We start from the raw sequence: 14,427 nt of genomic DNA on the forward strand, positions 1-14,427 counted from the left end.
CTTTTCATCTTTGGGAGGTTTTTGATGACAATTTCAATCTCTTCACTTGTGATTGTTTTGTTATGATCTTCTATTTCTCTCAAGGTCAGTGTAGGTGGTTTGTGTGTTACCAGGAATTTGTCCATTTTGTCTACATTCTCTAGTTTTTTGGCATATATGTTCATAATATCCTTTTAGGATTTCTCTTATTTTTGTGGGGCCAGTGGTAATGTCCCTCCTCTCATTTTTATTTTATTTATTTGTGTCTTCTTTTTTTCTCTGTCAGTCTAGCTAAGGATTTGTCAGTTTTGTTGCTCTCAACCAACTTTTGGTTTTGTTGATTCACTTTTTTTGTTGTTGTTCTCAATTTCATTTATTTCTGCTCTGATCTTTACTATTTCTTTCCTTTGGTATGGTTTGGGATTAGTTTGCTGTTCTTTTTCTAGTTCCTCCAGATGTTCAGTTAGATCTTCAATTTTAGTGCTCTCTTCTTTACTGTCTGCATTAAGGGCTATAAATTTCCCTTTCAGTACTGCCTTTGTGATATCCCAGAGGTTTTGATATGCTGTGTTCTCATTTTCATTCATCTCAAGATATTTGCTGAATTCTATGATAATTTCTTCTTCAACCCACTAAGTATTTAAGTGTTTTGTTTAATCTCCATACATTTATGAATTTTCCCTTTTTCATCCATTATTGATTTCCAGCTTCATTCCATTATGATCAGAGAAAATGTTTTATATAGTTTCAATCTTTTTAAAATTTATTGAGACTTGTCTTGTGACCCAACATATGGTCTATCTTGGAGAAGGATCCATGAGCACTTGAAAATAATGCATGTCCTGCTGTTTTGGTGTACAATGCTCTATAGACATTTGTTAGGTCTTGTTCATTTATCGTATTAACCAAGCTCTCTGTTTCTTTATTAATCTTCTCTCTAGATTCTTATCCAATACTGAGAGTGGTATATTTATGCATCCACTCAGGCTGGATGCATAAATATTTAGCATAGTTATTTCTTCTTGATGAATTGCCAATTTTATTAATATATAATGACCCTCTTCAACCCTTCTAACAAGTTTTGCCTTTAAAATCTAATATGTCTGATATTACTATCACTACTTCAGCACATTTTTGGCTAATACTGGCATGGAATATCTTTTTCCAACCTTTCCTCTTTAACCTGGTTGTGTCCTTACATCTGAGGTGAGTCTCTCTAGACAACATATAAATGGCCTATAATGGATTTTTTATCCATTTTATCAGTCTATGTCTTTCGATCGGGGAGTTCAAGCCATTAACATTCAATGTTATTACTGTAAAGGCATGTGTCATATTATACTATTGTCTTTTTATTTTTTTTATTTATTTCTCTCCCCTTCCCCTCCCTCCCATTGTCTACTCTCTGTGTCCATTTGCTGTGTGTTCTTCTGTGACTGCGTCTATCCTTATCTGTGGCACCAGGAATCTGTGTCTCCCTCTGTTGTGTCATCTTGCTGTATCAGCTCTCTGTGTGTGCAGTGCCATTCCTGGGCAGGCTGCGCTCTCTTTCATGCTGGGTGGCTCTCCTTATGGGGCGCGCTCCTTGCACGTGGGGTTCCCCTACGCGGGGGACACCCCTGCGTGGCAGGGCATTCCCTGCATATATCAGCACTGCACATGGGCCAGCTCCACATGGGTCAAGGAGGCCTGGGGTCCGAACCACAGACCTCCCATCCATTGGGCCAAGTCTGCTTCCCTGTCTGTCTCTTTTACCCTTTAATTTGCCCTTCCTAATAAACTTCATTTCTATATTCATCTCCAAGTCTCTCGCCCTTGTTTTTTTCCTTTCAGGCTAAAGCACTCCCTTTAATATCTCTTGTAAATCTGGTCTTTCGGAAACATATTCTATTGGATTTCCTTTGTCTGTGAATACTTTGAACTCAGCCTCATCTTTGAAGGACATTTTACTGGATACAGAATTATTGGTTTGCAGTTTTTCTCTTTCAGTACCTTAAATACATACCATCTTTTTCTTTTCTCCATAGTTTCTGATGAGAGGTTGGCATTGAATCTTATTGAGGTTCCCTTGTATATACTTCTTTGCTTTTATCTTGCTGCTTTCAGAATCCTCTCTTATCTCTGATATTTATTATTCTAAATAGTAGGTGTCTTGGGGGCACATCTATTTAGATTTATTATGTTTGAGTTGCATTGTCCTTCCTGGATATTCATATTTATGTCTTTCATAAAAGTTGAGAAGTTTTTGGTCATTATTTCCTCAAATATTCTTTCTGCTCCTTTTCCATTTTCTTCTCCTTCTGGGACACCAATAATGCATATGTTTGTGTATTTCATGTTTTCATTCAATTCCCTGAGACCCTGTTTCATTTTTTCCATTCTCTTCTCTTTCTGTTCTTTCTTTTCCAGTTGAGATGTTCTGTCTTTGAAATCATTAATTCTTTCTTCAAGCAATTCAAATCTGCTCTTATGTGCCTCTAATGTAGTTTTTTAGGTCACATCCATCATGTCTTTCAGTCCCATAAAGTCTGTTACTTTTCTTTGCTCTTTCCCCCCCCCCCCTTTTTGGAGGTACTGGGGCAGGGGATTGAACCCCAGACCTTGTATATGGGAAGGTGGCATTCAACCACTGAACTACACTGGCTGCCCTGAGTTGGTTTTTTCATTGGTTTGCTGTTTATTTCTTTGTTTTGGTGAGGCACCAGGGACAGAACCTGAGGCCTCCCATGTGAGAGACAGTTGCTTGATGGCTTGATTCACATCTGCTTCCTTATGCTCACTCAGTGTCTTCTTAATATCCTTTGTCTTTTTAGTCATTTTCTTTCAATTCTTTAAATTGATTTAGAAGAGTTGTGTGATTACCATTGATTAATTGTCTTAAATCCTATATCTCTTCAGGATATTTGCTTTGTTCATTTGGCTGGGCCATCTATTCCTGTTTCCTAGTATTGCTTGTAATTTTTTGCTGATGTCTAGGCATTTGAATATTTTGGTGAGTTTACTCTGATATCCAGTTTTTCTCTCCTGCCTACTGTTTTTTCCCCCCACAACTCTTCATTGATAATTGGTCCAACTTATTCTAAGTCTTTAAAAATGCCCCAGCTTATGTTATCAAGATTGGGCCAGGGACTCACTAATGGGGTGCATCCATGAGTTTCAGTACAGATAGGACCAAAAGCGGTTTTGTTCATGCAATTTCCAGACCAGCCAGCAGATGCTGCTTGTCAGCACACCTTTTCAAGGATGTGTTTCAATCTCTGTTTTCCTCTTTTTTGGTCTGGGCAGAAATGAGATTCAAAGCAGCCTCTTCTGGCTGAATTCCCTGAAGAAAAACCCCTACTATCTCCTTCCTTTTCCCTTGTAACCACTAACAGGGAGGAAGACATTTATTACCCTCTCAGTCAGCTGCAGTGAACCAGGGGTCTTATCCTGGCTAAACAGCTTGGGGGTGGGGGAAGGGAGTCCTTCCTGTCTGCTGCACGGGTTTGGTAATTCAGATTTGTTGTTTCAGATTCTTTGTCTCTCTGTCTCTCACCGTCCTGGAAGTCGTGTAGCACTGACCTGGTCTACTGATGCCCAAATCAAGTCTTTCAGACAGCTTTTGGCTCTTTCTTCATTGCTTTTGTGAGAGAATTGAGCCCTGCCTGCTAGTCTGACACCATCTTCTCACCTCATTTTGTATAACCAATAAAATTTTGAGATTATGTTAAATTGAAAATACTGATGAATGTTACATCTTAAACTCCTGAATGATACATCTTGAACTCCTGATTGCCTAAGATCCCACCATCAAAACCTCTTCTCTTACAGTATTTCACATTTCAGTAGTTGTCTAAAAGCTCAGACAAACAATCTTGGCATCATTCCTGACACTTTCCTTTCTCTCAAAACATTCCTAGTAATGCATCAGTAAATCCAATGACTCTGCCACAATACTTATCTAATAACATCCCAGTTCCTCCTTCTCACCAACCTAGTTTAATCTACCATCATCTCAGTTGGATTACTACAATTATATTCAACTGCATTCTCTGCTTCTACCTTTGTCCTTTCTACAATTTATTCCTATCCCAATAGCTAGAGTGATCCTTTACAAATATATTTCAGATTCTGAGCACTCTGTTCTAGAAATTATCCAGTCTTGCCATCTCACTCATGGTGAAAATTGCAATAAAGCCCTACATTCTTCCTGCTGCTGTATTTCACTTCATGTCTCTACTTCTCAAGACCTCTCTCACTCCACTTTATCCAAGTGGTTTCCATGCTCTTTCTCAAACACAATAAGCATGCATTTTCATTTTGGAGTAAATAGATAGATAGATAGATAAGCTGTTGCTTCAATTTAGAAAGTTTTCATCCTAGATATCCACATAGTTAACTCTCTCACTTCCTTCCCATAAAGTACTTTCTAGTAATCCCATATAAAATAGCACAACCTTCACTGGAGGTATATATAAAACAAACACAAGAAGACTTTGAAAGGTGAAGATAAGAAGAGAGATTGGTTTGGGACTTCAGGGTCCAAAGAAGAGAACAACAGTGTGCTCCCAGGGTTTTCTTTCAGACTCATGTATCGCAAACTGGGTGTCAGAGAGGCCAGAAACCCAGAAATGACAACAGGACAGATTTTAAACAAAGAAATCCTTGCTCTTTCTAGCCAAAGGACATAAGCATGAATAATCTAGCAAGACAGAAAACTTTAGACAATAAGTGTTCTACTTCAGTCAAATACCACAGAAAAAATGCAGCTCCATCTCCATAACCATCAGAAAAAGCTGAGTGAGAAGCCTAGACTTATACTTCCACCATTATACAGGTTTCAGTGGTGCCTTAATCTGTCTTCTCTCCCCTACCAAGGTTTTATCAGAGAAGACCTAGTGGAACATCAGGACTTTGATGCTCAGACATAACAAAGTCACTCCCTCTGCAGGATGATGGCCACCTGGTGAGCAGTAACAAGATAATGCTGCCCCTCACAGCCTGGATATTGTTAGGGGAGGCCTTGTGGGGAGCTGGAGTAAACACTCCACCTCCTCCTATATGTTGATGGAGGCCAAGTGGGGAATCTGGTCTTCTACCCTCTACCTGGAAGCATCCCCATTTCCTCACTGGAGCAGTGTCTAAATGTAAGATTTAGATAATATTCAGAGTCTTATGACATATTTCCCAAAATGTCCAGGTTTTAATTTTCATATATAGGATCAGGAAAATTTCAACTTGAATGAGGAAGACAACAAATACCAACACCTAGATAAAACAAATGTTAGAATTATCTGGATTTAAAACTGCCATCAGTGCTCACTTCAGCAGCACATATACTAAAACTGGAACAACACAGAGAAGATTAGCATGGATGCAAGGATGACATGCAAATTCATGAAGCGTTCCATATTTTTAAAAAAAAACAAAAAACTGTCATCATAAAAATGTCTAATGAGCAATTATGAACATATTTAAAACAAATGAAATAAAAGAAAGTCTTAGCAAAGAAACATAAGATATAAAGAAGAACCGAATGGAAATTTCAGAAGGGAAATATACAATAAACAAAATAGAAAACTCAATGGATATGTTCAACAGTAGAATGGAGGGTAAAGAAGAAAGAATAAGTGAACTAGACAATACAATAATAGAGATTACCCAATCAGAACAATAGAGAAAAAATAGATCAAAAAAACCAAGCAGAGGTGGTGGACTTGGCCCAGAGGTTAGGGCATCCATCTACCACATGGGAGGTCCACGGTTCAAACCCTGGGCTTCCTTGACCCATGTGCAGCTGGCCCATGCACAGGGCTGATGCGCACAAGGAGTGCCCTGCCACGCAGGGGTGTCCCCCGTGTAGGGGAGCCCCACACGCAAGGAGTGCACCCTGTAATGAAAGCCGCCCAGCGCGAAAGAAAGTGCAGCCTGCCCAGAAATGGCGCCGCACACACGGAGAGCTGACACAAGATGATGCAACAAAAAGAAACACAGATTCCCACACCACTGACGACAACAGAAGCGGACAAAGAAGATACAGCAAATAGACACAGAGAACAGACAACTGGGGTAGGGGGGGAAAGGGAGAGAAATAAATAAAACAAAAAACAAAAAACAAAAAAACAAGCAGAGCTTCACAGCCCTCAGGGACTATAGTTAAGTATTTAAAATATGTATAATTGGAGTCCCAGAAGGAGAAGAGAGAGCAGGCTAAAAAAAATTATTGAAAGAAACAATGCCTGAAAACTTTTCAAATTTTGTAAAAGACACAGACCTACATGTTTAAGTAACTGAGTGAATCTCACACAGGACAAATCAAAAGAAATCCATGCTGAGATGCAAAATATTCAAACTTCTAAAATCTAAAGACAAAGAAAAATCTTGAAAACAGGGAGAGAGAAAATAGCACATTATTTAGGGAAGAAAAAACAATTTGAATTACAATGACTTTCTCATCAGAAAAAATGGAGGCCAGAAAGAAGTTGAATAATACTTTTCAAATGCTAAAAGAAAAGTACTGTCAACCCAGACTTCTACAGCCTGTGATAATATCCTTCAAGAATGGAGGAGGAAATCCAGACATTTTCAGGTGAAGAAAATATATATTATCAGCAAGTATACGCTGAAAGAATAACTACTGGAAGTAGTTCTAACTAAAATACTGTTCTGCAATCACTTGCAATTTTGTTTGGGCTTCTACTCTTGAGCATATGGCATTGTTTTCAATAGTATCTTGATGTAACGTCTGTAAGCAATCCACTTGCTTTAGGTTTTGCCTAGTAGGTAAGTTGTAACCATCACCAACACTCATTCTTTATGTTGGTCTATATTTCTGTATATATTTTGGAGAAATGTCTGAGATCTGGGGAATGAAGGAATTGTTCTAGAAGAAATAACATAATTCAGAGTAAACCTGTACAGACACTGACAAAAGCCATAAACTTACAGTGATTATGACTTAATTTAACCTGCATCAAACTAAGAATCTGTAATTTATATATCCTCAAGATAAATATTGAGAACGATTACATAAAAGATGCCATTTGTTTATAATGATAACTCCTGGTATTTGGGAAGTTAATTGAGCTGATTGAATAATTCAGATGATAGACTTAAGATATTAAGCATTTGTATTAAATTTTACAAATATTTCCCATTTATAGATGTTAATAAATGAATATTTGTGTAGTACTTTCAATTAAAAGCTATCTGAATTGGATAATAAAAATATTAAAGAAAAAATACCACTTTCTATACAAAATACATTCTTGCCTCCTTCACTATTTTGTTTTTCTCCATAGCATTATCTATGCTATATATTGCTTGTTCATTTGTTTACTCTCTGTTTCTCTGTTCCTCAATATGAATCTACAGGAATATGCCTTTTTAAAACTGCTGTATTCCAAAAAAATGTCAGACAAATAGATGTCACCCACTAATATATTTGTTGACTAAAAATAGCTGACACTCACTTAGCAATTTTTCTGTGCTAGAACATATAACACCTGGGATATGTATTTTTATTATTCACACTTCACAAATAATAAAGCTTAGCTGCCAAAAAGTTAAAAATTTGTTCAAAGTCACACAGAAAGGGAGTAATGGTGGTGCCTAGTTTTGAATAAGTAGTATAACTACAGATTTTGTGTTAATTTACACAATACTAACTTTCCTGAATAAGTGAATAAATGTTTTTCATTTCACTATAATGTGTTCCTGTATATTTTCTAATCTCTCCTCTATGAAGCATCATGGGCCCTTTCAATAATTTGAGGTCTTAGTCTTTTCTTTGAGCACTTATTTTTTTTTATTGTATTTTTTTGAAGATACATAGAACACAGAAAATGTTACAAGCATTTCCCACATATACCCCACCCCCCCCCCCACTCCTCCCACATCAACAACCTCTTTCATCATTATGGCACATTCCTTGTATTTGGTGAATACATTTTGGAGCACTGCCGCACTGCATGGATTATAGTTTACATTGTAGTTTACACTCTCCCCTAGTACATTCAGTGGGTTATGGCAGGATATATAATGTCCAGCATCTGTCCCTACAATATCATTTAGGACAATTCCAAGTCCCAAAAATGCCCCTACATCACATCTCCCCTCTCCCTGCCCTCAGCAACTACTGTGGCCACTTTCTCCACATCAATGCTATGGTTTCTTCCATTACTAATCACAATAGTTCTATAAGAGAATACCAGTAGGTTCATTCTAATCCATATTTTATTCCTCCATCCTGTGGATCCTGGGATAGTGATGTCCACTCCACCTCTGTATCAAGAGGGGGCTTAGATTGCACAAGGTTGATGGATGCTATTCTTCTGCTTGGAGTTGTAGGCACTCTCAGTTCCCTGGTGTGGTGGTAGACTATTCTTACCTTTATGTTAGCTGACCTGGATAAGTCCATCGAACCAGAAAGTAGGAGTTGCAATTCTGCTGAGGTTCAGGGCTCAGCTGGCACATGGCCAGTCCAGAGATTCAAGTGTCCTGGGTATACTCCAACCCTAGCACCAACCACAGGTTCAGTAAAAGTGACAGAAGAGGCATGTGTAGAAAGGTCACATCTGAGTCCAACTCTATCACACTCAGGAGCACAAAATTCCAAAGTAGGGCCCACTGTCAAGGCACTGAACTCCAGAGCCATCTGCCATGACTGTAGAACCTGTGTGTCTCCATAGCCCTCAGAAGCACCAGTACCTCGGGTTGTATCTACTTTGGCTGTCTCTGGGATCCTCCTGAGGTGTGTGTAAGCGTGACCCCTCTGATAACCTCCAGACTCTTTTTTTGAAGACTCTTAGCCATATAATCTCATTTGTATTTACCATTTCCCCCTTTTGTTCAAGGTCTTTTTTTAGTTTCCTCACCAGTTAGTGATTGGTAGTAATCCCTCGGCACCAGGGAGGCTCACCCCTGAGAGTCAAGTCCCACACTGGGGCGAATGTAATGCATTTACATGCTGAGTTTGGCTTAAAGAGTGGCCACATTTGGGCAATGTGGAGGCTCTCAGGAGGTAATTCTTAGGCACCCTGCAGCTCTCGGCCTAGTTTAAATTTCAGGCAAACAGGCTCATAAACATAGTCATCAGTATTAGATCTTTCTTTAATTCTGTGAAATTCAAATATTTGTTTCCCTTAACTTACATTTTTTCTGGAACTGCTATTAATAAGATATTATCACATCTAAATGCATCATCCATGTCTATTAATGTTCTCTCATTCTTTTAAAAAATCTCTTCCTGATGTTTTCTTGAAGTTTATTTTGTAGCTCTCTAATTTAGTTTTTTAGCTATATACATTAACCACTGAATTCTAAATAGTTCTTACATTTTTCAGTCTAGTATCTCCCTTCCCCCTGCAGAGGAGATGATTTTAGTTGTGCTTAATGGGCAATTTTTATGTGTTCTTACTAAATAAGTATTATTTTTATTGTGCATTTACATTACATTTTAAACTTATGTAAGTGGCTATTTTGTTATAGACCTCACATTTCCTTTTGTACTTTTTAAGATCTAACCATGTTGCTATGTATACTGTTTTTTATGATTTATTTTTTTAATTTCTCTTCCCTTCCCCTCTCCCTCCACCCCAGTTGTCTGTTCTCTGTGTCCATTTGCTGTGTGTTCCTCTTTTGTCCACTTCTGTTGTTGTCAGTGGCATGGGATTCTGTTTCTTTTTGTTGTGTCATCTTGTTGTGTCAGCTCTGTGTGTGTGTGTGGTACCATTCCTGGGCAGGCTGAACTTTCTTTTGTGCTGGGTGGCTCTTCCTTACCAGGTGCACTCCTTGAGTGTGGGGCTCTCCTACATGGGGGCACCCCTGTGTGGCACAGCACTCCTTGCGTGCATCAGCACTGCGCATGGACCTGCTCCACACAGGTCATGGAGGCCTGGGGTCTGAACTGTGGACCTCCCATGTGGTAGACAGATAGATGCCCTATCCACTGGGCCAAGTCCGCTTCCCTATATATACTTCTAATTTGCTTTTTTCTACTGTTGCAGAGTATTCATATGTGCCTATCTAGATCCACTTTTCCAGGGACAGATACCACACTTTCACTTATAATACTGCAAAGAATATCCATGTAAATATGTCCTTATGGATCTATGTGAGGATTTCTTTGTGATAATTATACCCAGGTGCAGGATTACTGGGTATGTATATAAATAATTTCAGGAAGCAGAGCCAGATTACTCTCCAGAATGTCTGTAGCACATTGTATACCCACCAGTTATGCAATAGGATGTCTCCCATAACTTTTTAAACATTTTAACTTTTGACATTATCCATCTTTTAAATTTTCACCAATATAATAGCTAAAAAGGGATTTCTTTGTTGTTTGAATTTTAATTTCTCTGATTAATGAATCTGAACATATCCTCTCACATTTATCCACTTTTTGAGTCTCCTTTTCTGTATTGCCTGTTCATATCTTTTGCCTATTTTTATTAGTTACTATAATTTTCTAATTTATTTTCATGAATTGGTTGTACAGTCTGTATTTTAATTTCATAAATTGAAGATACAGCAAACATCTTCTCAAATTCTATTTATTGGAGGATGGGGCAAGATGGTGTCTGAGTGAGTGCACCTTATAGTCTCTCCTGCAAAGAAGCGGCTGGGCAGCATTGGAAATTCTTCAGGACCAGGCTGTTTCAGGATTTTGCAGGGCAGGAGGTGTCTGGACATCGATTTGGTGGGACGGTGACAGAGAAGATTCGTGTAAAAGTGAACTCAGCCAGCAACAAGAAACTAGAATAAGAAGAACAAAGTGACAAAGAGAAGATATAACACTTACGCAAGAACAACAGCTAATTAATCCCCAAGACTAGACAAAGAAGCTAAGGAACTGATTAAACCTGTCAAGATAAAATGATGACCAGACAGCAACAAAAAACTACAAACCAAACCAGTAATCAGGAAAACATGGCTGAATCCAATGAACAAACTAAAAACCAGGAAGGGGAGCAGAACTTCGGACAAGTAATTAAAGATCTCAGAACATATATCAGAGACAAACTTAATGAAGTAAAGGAAGAGTTTAACAATATGAAGAAAACACTTGGAGAGGAAATTGCAGACATATGCAAAAGATAACAGATATGATGGGAATGAACACCACAGTTCAAGAAATCAAAAATACACTCGCAGCAAATAGCAGCAGATTAGAAGAGGCAGAAGAGAGAATTAGTGATGTGGAAGACAGTACATCGGAAATCAAACAGATAGTAGAATTGATTGATAAAAAGATAGAAAAAATCCAGCTAGGACTTAGGGACCTGAATGACAATGCAAAACAAACAAACATACATATTATAGGCATCCCAGAAGGAGAAGAGAAGGGAAAGGGGTCAGAAGGGGTGTTGCAGGAAATAATGACTGAAAACTTCCCAAATTTACTGAGAGAGACAGATGTGCATATCCAAGAAGCACAATGCACCCCAAACATCATAAACCCCAACAGGCCCACCCCAAGATATATACTTGCCAAATTATCCAACGCTCAAGACAGAGAAAATTCTAAAGCAGCAAGAGAAAAGAAAACCATAACATACAAGGGAGGCTCCATAAGATTAAGTGCTGATTTCTCATCTGAAACCATGGAGGCAAAAAGGCAGTGGTATGATATAGTCAAGGTACTAAAAGAAAAAAATTTCCAACCAAGAATACTCTATCCAGCTAAACTAGCATTCAAAAATGATGGAGAGTTCCAAATATTCACAGATAAACAGAAATTGAAAGAGTATGCCAACAAGAAACCTCCCCTTCAAGAAATTCTAAAGGGAGTTCTGCAGGAAGAAAGGAAAAAAGAGGAGAGACAGAGTTGGAGGGGAGTGTAAGAGCAACAAAAAGACAAAAAGAGAAGAAAAAACAAACAAACAAAATATGACAAACACAAGTCCAATCAAAATATGGCTAACATAAATAATTCCTTGAAAGTAATAACACAGAATGTCAACAGATTAAACTCACCTATCAAAAGATTCAGACTGGGACATTGGATAAGGAAATATGACCCATCTATATGCTGTCTACAAGAGACACATCTTAGACCCAGGGACTCATGGAGGCTGAAAGTGAATGGTTGGAAAACAATCTTACAAGCAAACAATAGCCAAAAAAAGGCAGCAGTAGCTATATTAATATCAGACAAAATAGACTTTAAATGCAAAACAATTGTGAGAGACAAGAAGGATACTACATATTAGTGAAACAGACAATCTCTCAAGAAGAATGAACAATCATAAATATTTATGCTAACAAGGCACCTCTAAATACGTGAGGCAAACACTGGAAAAACTAAGTGAAAGAATAGATGCATCTACAATTATAGTGGGAGATTTTAATACACCACTATCAACTCTGGACAGAACATCTCAAAAGAGAATCACTAAAGAAAAAAATATTTGAATAGTATATTAGAGGAGCTGGATCTAATTGGCATATACGATCATTACACCCAAATACAACAGGATATACATTTTTCTCAAGTGCACATGGATCATTCTCCAAGATAGAGCATATGCTAGGCCACAAAGAAAGGCTTAATGAATTCAGAAAGATCGAAATCATACAAAATAATATCTCTGACCACAGTGGAGTGAAGCTGGAAATCTGCAAGGGCCAGAGGCCCAGATTTCACACCAAGCTATGGAAATTAAACAGCACACTCTTAGAAATACAGTGGGTCAAAGAGGAAATCTCAAAAGAAATCAATAACTACCTTGAAACAAATGATAATGATAACACAACATACCAAAACTTATGGGATGCAGCAAAAGCAGTACTGAGAGGGAAGTTTATAGCCATAAATTCATACATCAAAAAAGAAGAAAGAGCAAAAATTGAAGAACTAACTGCACATTTGGAGGAATTAGTAAAAAAACAACAAAGTAACCCCACAGGAAGAAGAAAGGAAGAAAGAACAAAGATGAGAGCAGAACTAAATGAAATAGAAAATAAAAAAGCACTTGAAAAGATAAACAAGAGCAAGAGTTGGTTTTTTGAGAAGATCAATAAAATTGACAAACCTTTAGCAAGACTAACATAGAAAAAAAGAGAGAAGATGCAAATACACAAAATAAGAAATGAGAAAGGAGATATCACCACTGACCCCACAGAAATAAAAACTATCATAAGAGGATACTTTGAAAAACTATATTCCAACAAGAATGACAATTCAGAGGAAATGAACAAATTCCTAGAAACACATAAGCAGCCTATATTGATGAAAGAAGAAATTGATGATCTCAACAAACCAATCACAAGTAAAGAGATAGAATCAGTCATTAAAAACCTCCCACGTAAGAAGAGCCCTGGGTCAGACGGCTTCACAGGTGAATTCTACAAAGCATTCTGGAAAGAACTAACACCAATCCTGCTGAAACTCTTACAAAAAAACCAAGCAGAAGGAACATTGCCTAACTCATTCTATGATGCCAAAATTACCCTAGTACCAAAGCCAAACAAAGACACCACAGGAAAGGAAAACGACAGACCAATTTCTCTAATGAACCTAGATGCAAAAATACTTAACAAAATACTTGCTAATCATATTCAACAACACATTAAATGAATTATACACCACGACCAAGTGGGATTCATTCCAGGTATGCAAGGATGGTTCAACATAAGAAAATCAATCAATGTAATACACCATATAAACAGATCGAAGGAAAAAACAGATGCAGAAAAAGCATTTGACAAAATACAGCACAATTTCTTGATAAAAACACTCCAAAAGATTGGAACACAAGGAAATTTTTTGAACATGATAAAGAGTATATATGAAAAACCTACAGACAACATCATTTACAATGGAGAAATCCTAAAATCCTTCCATCTAAAGTCAGGAACAAGACAAGGATGCCCACTCTCTCCTCTTCTATTTAACATTGTCTTAGAAGTACTTGCTCAAGCACTGAGGCAAGAACCAGATATAAAAGGCATTAAAATTGGAAAGGAAGAACTCAAAATTTCATTATTTGCAGATGACATGATCCTATACATAGAAAACCCTGAGGTATCTACAACAAAGCTTCTAGAACTCATAAATGAGTTTAGTAAAGTCGCAGGTTTTAAGATCAATGTGCAAAAATCAGTAGCATTTCTGTACACCAATAATGAGCAAGATCAGGAGGAAATCAAGAAACAAATACCATTCACAATAGTAAATAAAAAAATCAAATACTTAGGAATAAATTTAACTAAAGAGGTAAAAAACTTATACACTGAGAACTATACAAGACTGTTCAAAGAAATCAAAGAAGACCTAAATAAATGGAAGAATATTCCTTGTTCATGGATAGGAAGACTGAATATTATTAAGATGTCTATCCTACCAAAACTGATCTACACATTCAATGCAATCCCAATAAAATCAACACAGCCTTCTTTAAGGAACTAGAAAAACTAACTATGAAATTTATTTGGAAAGGAAAGAGGCCTCGAATAGCCAAAGAC

The 14,427-nt window shown here is 37.5% G+C and overlaps 1 protein-coding gene and 1 non-coding gene across 2 annotated transcripts in view; one reads left to right on the top strand and one right to left on the bottom strand.

Moving 5' to 3' along the window:
• The window catches only part of FAM227B (family with sequence similarity 227 member B), a 276,142-nt gene that overhangs the window by 187,316 nt on the left and 74,399 nt on the right, over positions 1-14,427 (bottom strand). The window lies entirely within an intron of this gene.
• LOC111758719 (U6 spliceosomal RNA) lies at positions 5,274-5,375 on the top strand. Its single transcript, XR_002792899.2, has one exon. It is a non-coding gene; the product is annotated as a U6 spliceosomal RNA (small nuclear RNA).

This window comes from Dasypus novemcinctus, chromosome 3, assembly GCF_030445035.2.
Source record: "Dasypus novemcinctus isolate mDasNov1 chromosome 3, mDasNov1.1.hap2, whole genome shotgun sequence".
NCBI classification, from domain to species: Eukaryota; Metazoa; Chordata; class Mammalia; order Cingulata; family Dasypodidae; genus Dasypus; species Dasypus novemcinctus.